Genomic DNA, 12,060 nt, shown 5'->3' on the forward strand with positions numbered 1-12,060 from the left:
TGAAGAATAATATGTAAATTTATAAATATTAGTAATTTAAGTAATTTGTATATTTTTTCATTATTTTATGATATTTCAAATAAAATTTAATTATTACTTTTAAATTTCAATAGAATACATTTTTTAATTAATAATAATTACATGGTTTTGTATAATTGATTACAATTTAATATGTACTCGTATTAAAAATAATATCAGGTAAATATCAGGTATTTTTATTAAGTATTTATAACATATATAAAGTATTATATGTTTATAGTCAGTAGTGGATTAGGGGGCAGGCTAAAAGGCTTATAGCCTAGGGCGGATTTTTTTTTTTTAGAATTAAGTGTTATTATTGACTTATTAGGTATATTTATTTTAATATATTTTTTTTATATTTGTCATATAAACACAAATAAAAATAATTTTAAAAAGTTATAATAATTTATTAGTATGTACATTTTATGATGTGTACCTATAGGCTATAGTAAGAATATTACAATTATTATTACAATTTGAAAATATTTCATTTATAATAAAATAATTACAGTTAATTACTAGTTATTATTAATAACTTATTAGTACCTATGTACTTATTGGGAACATTCAACTATCCGAATATAGGTATTTCATATCTGGCTATTTATATTTCCATTATGTGACTGTATAAATATTGTTTATTTGTACTGATAATAATGGTATCTGAAGTAAAATAATAGACATGAAATAGTTTATTTTTAGAAGTTTTCTATTTTAAATATTTTATATTTTATATTTTTTTTGTTGATAAAAAAACTGAATAAAATTTAAAGAGAAGAGCTTAGACCAAATATTGTTGGTTCCTTAGTAGTGATAGGGGGGGGGCAGAGTAATTAAGCCTAGGGGCGTCAAAACTCTAAATTCGCCACTGTTTATAGTTAATTTTCATAACATATATTTCATTCATAATATAAAAATACAATTTTGTGAGTCTAATAAGTAGGTACACAATGTAATCTCCCAAATTATATCTACAATATGACTAATCTTTAGATGTTATTATTTTAAATCGATCAAGTTCTTATATAATTTTTAATTTTATGATTAATAAACCAGGCTTGTAATTTAGGGAGCAGTAGGAGCGATCGCCCCCCCCCTAAGATCGTATTGTAGTAACCACAAATTAAGATTTTTTTTTTCAACCCGAAGGTTGGTTTATAACTCCAATTCTCCATTCTAACTGATTACTTGCCATTTCTTTGAGTTCCTTATAGATTTTGACTTTTGCACCACATTTAATTTGTCCTGTATAAGAGTTCCTGGGACATCCTGCAGTTTTCTTTCCTTCTATCATACCTTCTAATATTATATTATGCAATTCTTCTTGGTGTCTCAGGGCATGTCCAACCATTTTCCAGCGTCTTTCTTTCAAATTAAGATATGTGGTTTATACTACTTTATTACACATTATTTATTTTGAAATAGGTTAATACCCTTCCCCTCTTTAATATGAACATTTATTTACGTACCTGGAATAAATACAGGATAATAGCTAAAAAAAAAAATTCCCGCGCTCACAACTATCGGAAATAAGAACAATATTGTTTCATTTATTTCAAGTACCGATAGAAGTTAAAGTATTTGATTTTAAAAACCATACAAATCCTTTTGTAACGATATATGGTGCGTATTCAAACAAGTTCTATTTACATCATTAATTTTTGCTATAGGTACTTCAAAGTATGTATTTAAAATTGTCTATTAACAAAATGTTCACATCCACTTTAGATTTGTAGTTGCATTCGATTAAAAATTCACCGTTTGTCCTAATCAGTACTTGACTTGGCAAAATTACATGAGGGCTTAGTTTGTTTTCAAAAAATGAAAGTCCCCAAAACTTGTTAAACGTTATAATTGTAAACTCCCGTTAATTGGGGAGGGCTAGGGGTCCGGACCCTCCCCACCACCCCGAAATTTCTTCACTATTTTACAAATATTTAAAATAACTTTTTATTTTTAATACCAACATACATATTTTCAGTTATAAATGGCTAAAACTCCAATTAAATAAACTGCTAATATGAATTATAAAATCATATGAAAATATTATTACTGCGTCTAATAATAGATTATTATCGATAGACGAAAGAAACGACCGCTATTGACACCGTTTCGCGCGCGACGGTTGGTGACAATAAACAACAATATTAATTTTGTGTACATTAAAAATATTACTTTAGGTAATAATAGTTAATATACCGTCGTCCGCCGTACTGTGACAAATACGTTGAAAAGTATTAAAATTTTTATTCATCATAATGAGTAAACATGAGAACAAAAATGAATCTAGGTCAAAATATCCACAGACAAAATATCCAAATTTATCCGTTTTTCCGAAAATTAGTACATTACACTATACTTTCTAATACAACTAGCTCAAATATCAAATTATTTAATCATAAAAAAACCTAAATTTTGTGAAAATATTAGTTTAAATATTAAATAATAAAAATTAGCCCATAAAATTAATTCAACCTATATACGCTGTATATTACTAAAAGTATAATCAATTACGTTGATCGTTATAATATCACAAAATACAGGGTGATTTTTTTTTATCGTGAACCAGTTAATATCTCGGGAAGTATTAGGAATTCTAAAATAATTTTTTTGTTTTACTTTTTGGGTTCACTATTTTACACTGTATTACAACTTTGATCATTTTAACTTTCTCCCTTATTTAATAAAACACTATAAACTTTCGATTTTCAAATGGCAATACCTATTTTCGATAGCGAAAATTTATAAACATACCGAAAAAAATAATTTTAACGTTTACAGAATTTAATTTCAGTAATCCGTTTGCGACTTATTACCGTTTAAATATTCGTTCAATTTACTGCTACTGGGCAATTTATCAAACTCAACAGTAAAAACCAGAAATCAAAACGAAATGATATCTCAAATTAACAATACCCATTACGGTCATAATCGATAATAACTGTGATATCATTGCTACTAACAAGTCAATTAAATAATTTGATACTAATTTTTAGAAAAACGGATAAATTTGGATATTTTGTCCGAGGATATTTTGACCGATTACCAATAAAAATGTACCATTCAATTATTTGTCTAAACTTTTAAAGATACGTTATATTGTTTTATGTATTAAGTACATTTTCGTATTTCTATTGCGATTCCCTTCTATGATAATTTTATTTGTCAACTTAAAGAACGATTTTCCAAACAAGACAATTTTATCGTCTTTGTATTTATTAATTTTTAGTTTATATTCAAATTTTATAAATACAAATTCATTACTTTCAGAAATAAAATTGTGGAAAAGAAAATGGATTGCATTTAAAGATACAGATCGTCCAAATACAACTATAGAATCATTAAATTATTGTAACCCAGAACTTTTTCCAAATATTCATTTTTATTAAAAGTACTAGCCACATAGCCGGTTTTTACAGCAACTCCCGAACGAACTTTTTCGACATTAAAACGGTTGGACCCGATTGAGCACAAATAAAATTAAACAATAGAAATCCAAAATTTAACACGATTGAGCATAGAAATACGTACAACGTTGCCACCCCACACAACAAAATAATAATTAAAAAAAAATATTGAAATATTTACAAGAATTATTTTATAATAATCATCAAAGTATTTATTAGTGTATAAAACTATAAAATTAAATTATTTTACAAATATATATATATATCATTTATGTTCAGAACAGATTAATCTAAAAGGTAATTTTTAGATGTAGTTCATAATATCATTTTTTTAAATAAAAATGTATGTAAAAAAAAATTCATATGATAAAATAAGAAATACTTAATATAATAAATAATATTTGTATTATGTTACACAATTTTTATTACGTGTCAACGTTTTAAATTGGTATCCCTAAATAATTATTTCCCACTTTTAATAAATATTTTAGAATGTTTATTTTTTAAATATTCATTGTAAGCCATTATAGTTGCATTAGTTTTTGCATTCCAATAAAACTCATATTTTTATGACAGTCAGTTTCAATTGACCGAATTTTCGTCATCGTTTCATCTTGAATTTCTTGTAAAACCATAATTTCCAAGTGTATGTGTGGGTGAGACTTGTAGAATTGTGAATTGTAAGTTCTATGTAAACGTTCAACCGCATTTGTTGTTCTAAAAAAAAGTACATTTCATTGAAATTAAATTAACATTTTTTTTTGTATTTAATAATTACGATACTTCAAGGTTATTTTGAGAATAGAATCGTTGTTTATCTATAATAATTAATAATACAATTAATATATGATTATTTGATTTGAAATTATTTTGTACTTACCTTTTGCCACCGTGATTGGCCTAAATGAAATCGACAAGCTATTAATTGTACATTTTCAAAAACTTCATACGCGGCTTGGTGGGCAGCCTTTTCAAAGTCAACGTGTAATTTTTTTAATATGAACTGACTTCCTGTATATTTTATACATACGTCTTTTTGGAATAATAACCGTTTTTATATCCATGAATAGTATATAGTTATACAAAATATTTGGGTGCGTAATTAAATGTACCATCGTAAAAAAATCAATACAATCATGTTTAATCATAAATTGTAGGTTGAAATCACAAGTAAGACATAAAAAACTATTGCCTGCAGGAATATGTATGAATGGTTACCCATGAAACTTAAAATCTTCTTGAGTTTTCATTAAATTCAACTGAAAAAAAAACGTCTTCCAGTGACTTTGGCAATTCGGGAAGTATTTTTCGTCGTCTATCATACATAGCCTTACGAACTGTTTTTAAATCTTTATGAACAATTAAGACAGTTCTAAATTATTTAAAATTTCGTATCTGATCAATTTTAAAGGTTGAGTTGACAGTGACTCTTTAGCACGTCTTTTACAATTTTCACATAATACTTGCCTTTCTAATTTACTATGTGAATTTCCTACATGATTATGTTGTCCACTTGATTTAATAACAATATTTTTATCTGGCCCAGAATAAATCATAGCTATACAATTATTTTTCGTGCATCGCCATTTTAATAACTCGCCTTTTTTATGAATCCAATAAATCTATACTTAAAAGCTCCAACATTGGCTAATTCTTTTCCTCGCTCTGATACAATAACTTTTATTTCATTATTTTCCATCGCGTTTGACGTATATAAATAAAATAAACATTTTTAAAATAAAACGGTGTAACGTGTAACGACGAACAACCACTAACACCTGATAGTATTGAGTCTAAGTTATTACAGCTAACAATACAAAAGCAAATACAATACAATACAAAATATTTTGTGTAGGTAACAAATAATATCCAATTTAACAGATAATCGTAATCGCCAATTCATGTACCTATTTTGATTTTACGATTATGTCGTTTCCTAAACAACTCTTATATTATTTATCGATTTTCCTTAGACTCGTGCCGCTTTTCAAGAGATGGGAAACGACGAATGAAAATAATCACCATGCAGCATGCTCTACGATTAAATACCTCTCATACGACTTATAAAGCACAACGATTACGCATACGTATATTTCAAAAGACGCTTGTAACCCGGTTGTAGTCGGATAGGAAAACTGGCAACGTTGCATTCGTTTGACTGTGCTCAATTGGGCTATTAAATATTATGGACCATGCTCAATAGAGTTCTTTCAAAATAGGGACCGTGCTCAATCGGGTTTCAACGATTAAAACGTGTATAACCTAACCTAACTCTACAGGGCAGGAAAGACTAACTGGCCTAGCTCTATTAAGTACCTATAGACTGGGCCGACGAGAACTTCTGAGGGCCCCGGGGCTGCGGGAGTTCCGGGCTCCCTTCCCTTTGCAATTATTTGACCAAAACGCACCAAGACCACTTATACATGGTTTGGTACAACAAAAACATTATATACAAGCCCGAAATGACGGGCCCTCTCGGATTTACGGGCCCCGGGGTTCTAGCCCTCCCTGCCCCGCCCTTTCACCGGCCTTGCCCATAGAGATATTACGGTTAATCCCGAAGAAGTTATAAACCAGTTTACTCTTCAAAAAGATAAAAGCATTTTATTAGTTTAAAACATTGAATTTGTGTTTGTTATCACTTAATTTTGTTTTTATGTTTTGTATACCTTGGTGGCAAGATATCAAAGTAATTTTGTTTATTTAATTATACATTTTATTAAAATTAGATTAAAACTTTTTTGGTCTTATTTTTAATCAAATTTTAAAACCTAAATTTAGTAAAATTATAATAAACATATTTTGGACCTCCCCAAAAAAAAAAAAAAATTATTTATGAATACGGCCTTGGAGAAGGGGTAACCTCTTAGGTCTATGCGGTCGGGTAGCTTAGTGGTAGACCAATCGCCCGGTAAGCGAGATATTCGGTTTCTATTCCCGGTCTAGCGGCTTAATTTTTGACGTTCTCGTCCCGGAGAAGTTAACATAATTATACTGTAATAATAGTAGGGGGATGCTAACATTTCTGAAAATTAGTTGGGGTACTCAGTTCTCCTGGTCCCTTCTTATATCGAGCACTGGTCCTAAAACTTTAAGTTCGACCGACTAGGGAACATGGGCGTATGTAGACTTACTTCTAGGAGGGGACGACTCAAATTTTTCTTTAATTCAGGTTCAAAATTTACAAGTAAAATTTTTGGTAATATTTAAATCAAATGAATCCTTAATATTTGTGGTTTTTTATTTTTAATCTAATGCACTTAAATCGACTTTTGTGCAGTTTTTTTTTAACACAAGTCTGTGTTTTGAAAGTTACGCTTGTGTTTTATTTGATTTTTCACTAAGTATGGACACTAAGTATCGTTATAAAATGATCCACATTAAAAAAATTTGAAATGTGTATCTCACATGTGATCGATTCCTAAAATACGGATTCAGAGGGGGTGATCGCCCTCTCCGCTCTCTCAAAAATACGCCCCTGTTAGGGTAATTAGTATTAACTGCTAAAGTTAAGTTCATTACCATTTGATACACGCACACTTACAATTCTATTTTGACTGATGTAGTCACAGAATTGCACTAATTGTGTACCTTCTACAGAAAACTATTTTACTATTCTATGGTCTTTATCCACAGAATAGATTAAGTTTAAATTTAATTAAAATTTAATTTAATCTATTCTGTGCTTCAATCTTTATGAATGATAACAGCGATAAGCTTTATGTTTTCCTATTCACCGTAAATTAACTTTTTCTATTCATAATAGTTCATCTTATTGTATTTAACTTTCTAGCCGCTTTAGTACTCCGAGTTACTTATTTTTTATCAAACTTTTAGCTTAGGTTTTTTTATATTTCTTTTCAGTATAATGAAATTGAAAAGAGTACCTATTGTATTGTGTTACATTGATGACTTATGCAAAATACAAAGAAAATCAAGATGAACTAATGATAGAATATAGTATGTTAGTAGGACCTAAATTGGTTAGAAAATTAATTTATTGCTTTTTGGATTAATTAGTCATACATATATAAAAAAAAAACCTATCTGATTCTTTAAAAAACTTTTTTGTGTACAATGTATTTAAATTTTATTTTTATATTATAATAAATATTTTGATGCTTATACTAAAAACAATTTCTAGTTAAATTATAAAAAAAAATGTATTATTAATTGTAGCCATCAGTTCTATCACGTTCCTCTAATTTTTCTTTGCTAATTCCATAATAATTGGCCGAAATTCGATAATAAAATAATTTGTAGTCTGATCGGACCGTATCATATCATTGATTTTATTGGCTAACATCCTAAAATAGAAAAATTATGTAATTAATGAAGCAAAATAATATATATGTTACCGGAAAAGATGAAAATTCAGGAATTGTCAATATATCCTAGTCATTGTTGACAATGACTGGAAAGGTTAGGCAATGTTGGATATTTCGTAGTTTTATCAACATTTCCGTATTATATTAGGCAATATTATAAATCCGCATTCAAACAAATATCAACACCGCTTTATAGGTGATCGATCTAATTATGGAACATTCAAGTCCTCATGAAATATATATTAATTTTAAATTACGAACATTTTTTTAAATTTTTTGTGGTGTTACGAACGGAGCCCTAGTTGTGGTGTTACGATCGCAAACCATTGCGGAGCACCAAAGGCTTCGCGGAGCACAGTTTGGATATCGCTGTACTAGATTATATAATTCCAAGTGTCATAGTAATTTACCACGAAACAATAAAGATTAAGATTATGATTTATCCTAAATAGCTAATAAGTATTAAAATATATTAAATTAATTTTTAATGTCAATGCCTTCTTTTATTAGGAATTGTTATCAATGACTAGGTATTGACATTAATTCCTTACTAAATCAGGCATTATCATTATTGACTAGTCATTGTCAATACGAACTAATTGTCATATTTTCCGGTAACATATATATATATATATATATATAAATGTTAACTATAAGTAGTAATAAAATATTTATAATTTATCATCATAATAAATAGAATAGTATTAAAGAATTGCTAATGTTTTTAAAATTTTAAATAATTTTTCATAAAAACTATATAAAAACTGTATGTGTACTGTAAAATAACTAAAAACAAATAACTATTTAACACATGTGTTCCAAATACAGAAGATTTAATTAGGGATTGTTATAAGTTTAAATACAAATCTAAAAACTGGACCACTCAGACTGTCCATCCACCAACCGGCGAACCGTAAGCGATCATCGTCGCTGAAATGTTTTAGAATCATATAACGATTAAACACCAGCTGTCTCACGCTCAAGTGAATGGACTAGTCTCATCATCGTGGCCAATGACGACTCCAGATTTGCACCTGGAGGGGACGATGCATACTACAGAAATGATCCTGTGAAGTATGATCTTAATTATCCAAATGCAATTTGCTTGTATTTATACAACAAAAGTTCTCTTCGTCACGAATTTTGAAACATCAATATAGCGTATGGACATTATACTATAAAAGTTATTTGCATTTGTCATCCACTATAATATTGTTCATATAAAATCGTGTTAAATAAAAATTTAATTTTTCCATACTATTACTATTTATACTATTTTTCCGTATCGAGTTAAAGATAATAAATTCACTACTGTACATTTTTTTAAAAAAGCGCCATCTCTTGAATAAATCATGAATCAAAATATTTAAAATTATTTACAATTTACCACAGACAACGTGAAAAACGACAGCTAGCGTTCTGGGGAGATTACTCATATACAAATCGGAAGCAAGAAATACATGTTAGGATACACATTTTTTTTTACTTTATATTGTGCAATTTTCAAACTGTTCATGCTTCATATTTCATCTTATTAAAATAGTTTACAATAATTTACGTGCTTTATAACTTGTTATTTATTTTGTAATTTTAGCTATTAAGAGACTAAAATGATAATTATAAAGATTTTCAAAAATAACTAATTGTAATAATTGGTTTTTCATTAAGAAGTAGAAATAATAAAATTGTATTATTATGATTTCTACTAATCATATGAAAATATGATATTAATTTTAATAAGAGAAGATTAAATCTTTTTCTTTCTTATTTTTAACAAAATATCAAAATTTAAAATCTAAATTCAATAAAATTACAATGTACATATTTTGAACCCCTCCCGAAAAAAATTTCTAGATACGGCCTTGAAGACAATTATTTAAGTACCAAAATTATTATTTAATATGATTGAGAATAATAATATAATGGCTGTTATTGTGTGTATTGGGGATGTAGAAAATCGAAACAAATGAAAGTTAAGGACATAGAAAGGCAGAGGAGAAGAAGAAGAAGAAGAAAAATTGTTAATAGTAAACAAAACATTTATAAATAGTATACCTATATATGTGAATACTACCATATAATCAATGGTAACATTTAAATTTAAAATGGACTCCATACGAGTAAAACATCATGATTTTAAGATAAAATACTACAATTTTAAATAATTTGGATTACTTTTTATGTTTTGTAAATTTAAAGAATTTTCAAATACGTCTCTAAGTAGTAACAGTAGTTAATTTGTTAATTAATTGAGTTTTCTATATTTCTTACCCTCTAAATGTCAATATTTATTAGAAAAAAAAAATTAAATTATAACCATGAACATTAGATTTGAACTCATATTCACATTAAAAATATTATTATTATTTTATCAATATTATATTTTGTAAATTACAAAAATTGGGCTAACGTATGCAATTTTATAAACGGTTCAACAAAATTCTTTCCTGTAAAGAACCATTCGTGAAAAGTAAACATGTCACGTGCCGGATAGATTTACGTCAGGCAACGCAAAATTAGGGTGCTTAAATAATAAAATTAATTTGATTATAATTTAAAATTATAATTAGTGCAAAAATATAATTGTCGTCATAACGGACAATTTGATCGATAGTGAATCAAAGAATTGTGTCGATACATCGGATAAATACATAAATATTTTTAGCTTTTCGATAAACGTTGAATCTCAAGGTTAGAATAGGTCAACAGTATTGGTAAAAATAGCTATCGATGCGTTAGGTCAGCTACTAAATACTTAATTTACTTAATATTACTAATTAGCACTTATTAAATCTAATACATTATGCGGTGTGAGTGAAATGATGATTCATACTGTTTATTTAATTACAGGTAAGAAAAGTATTATCATTGATTATATACTTTTATATTATTATAATAGTATTTATAATCAATAGTATTATAAATGAATGACGTGTTTACACATGTCTGTGGCCTGTGTTGGCGATTAACATTATAGCGTTACCATACGCCATTGAACACGAATCCGTAGGCATAGAACATAAATAATTATACTCTGTGCCGATGAATTCGTGTGTATATAATTATTGTAATAATAGGGCTCTTATTGCGTTTCTGTATTACGTGCGCCCACGTCGTCACCATAACTTCGGGTTACGCGACGAGGTTGACGGTGAGCCGACCACGACCACAACTATATCGTCTGGCAGACGGTAACTGTGCCGCGGCCGGCTACTTTACTGCGTGATCCACGTGTACCTGTGGTGATTGCCTTGTCCATCTGTTCGACTTACCGGTTCACCGGGACACGTTTCGTTTCCGTGATTACAACGATTTACAACCGTTTGTTGTCAGGTTAACGTTTAGCTTATTTTTTCCGTCCTCGTCCTCCCCCTATTGTTTTCCACTACTGATTCCAAGGTTGCCTTACATACGAGCATTCTCGTACATGTTCTAGGATTTGGACGATTTGTACGAGGTACCAGTAACATTATCCTCGTACACGTTTTTTTACGAGAAATCCAGCAAAATCTAAATTAATCTTTTTTTTCTTCTCCCTCGACTTTCTCCCACATATTTGGGGTCGGCAACATTTGTCCTAAACCTCCACTGGTCTCGATTTTCTACATCCCCTACGCAAACACCAACCACCCTCATATTATACTTAATCGTATCTAACTTTCTATTTTTTGATTTTCCTCTTCCTCTTTTTCCTTCAACGTATACTTTTATAACCACACTTACTGCTTTTATTTCCATTTGCCTCATCCCATGTCCAAACCATCTCAGTCTATTTATTATATAATATTTTATTATAAAAAAATGGTTGGTTCCTGTGATACTTTTAAAGCAAAGGTTAGTTTAAAGATTTTTCAAACTTTTAAAGTTACGTATCAGCACAATGTTCGCTGAATTATCTAATATTAAAACTAGTGCGATCTAGTAATGAGCTATCAAAGCAAAACGGTATTCACGATATTCTACCCCATGCTCTGTTCGCCGAGAGCACGCAACTCGATCGCGTTGAAAAGTCAATGCGCAAAAATAGACGAGTTTTGGTTGCCGCCCAGTTGCGTTCTCTCGGCGAAATAAAATAAATTTAACATTAATGAATTTAAATAAATATTTCATTTAATATTTGAAATGCAATGTTTGAGCGATACTGGATTCCAATGAAAATACGAGAATTCGATAGCCACAACGTGAGAATAACTGTTCGAGGATCTGGCAACCCTGACCGATCTCGTGTTTTCGAACGCGCTGTCGAGCAGACGTACACGTCCGGTATAGATAACCGCAAAAACGGCACGCAGTCGACCTCGTCG

The 12,060-nt window shown here is 29.1% G+C and overlaps 1 non-coding gene across 1 annotated transcript; it reads right to left on the bottom strand.

Moving 5' to 3' along the window:
* Window positions 1–8,634: 8,634 nt before the first annotated feature.
* LOC112682458 lies at window positions 8,635–8,840 on the bottom strand. Its single transcript, XR_003148519.1, has one exon. It is a non-coding gene; the product is annotated as a small nucleolar RNA U3 (small nucleolar RNA).
* Window positions 8,841–12,060: the final 3,220 nt, after the last annotated feature.

Source organism: Sipha flava, unplaced genomic scaffold, assembly GCF_003268045.1.
Source record: "Sipha flava isolate LNK unplaced genomic scaffold, YSA_version1 203_pilon_pilon, whole genome shotgun sequence".
Lineage (NCBI taxonomy): Eukaryota > Metazoa > Arthropoda > Insecta > Hemiptera > Aphididae > Sipha > Sipha flava.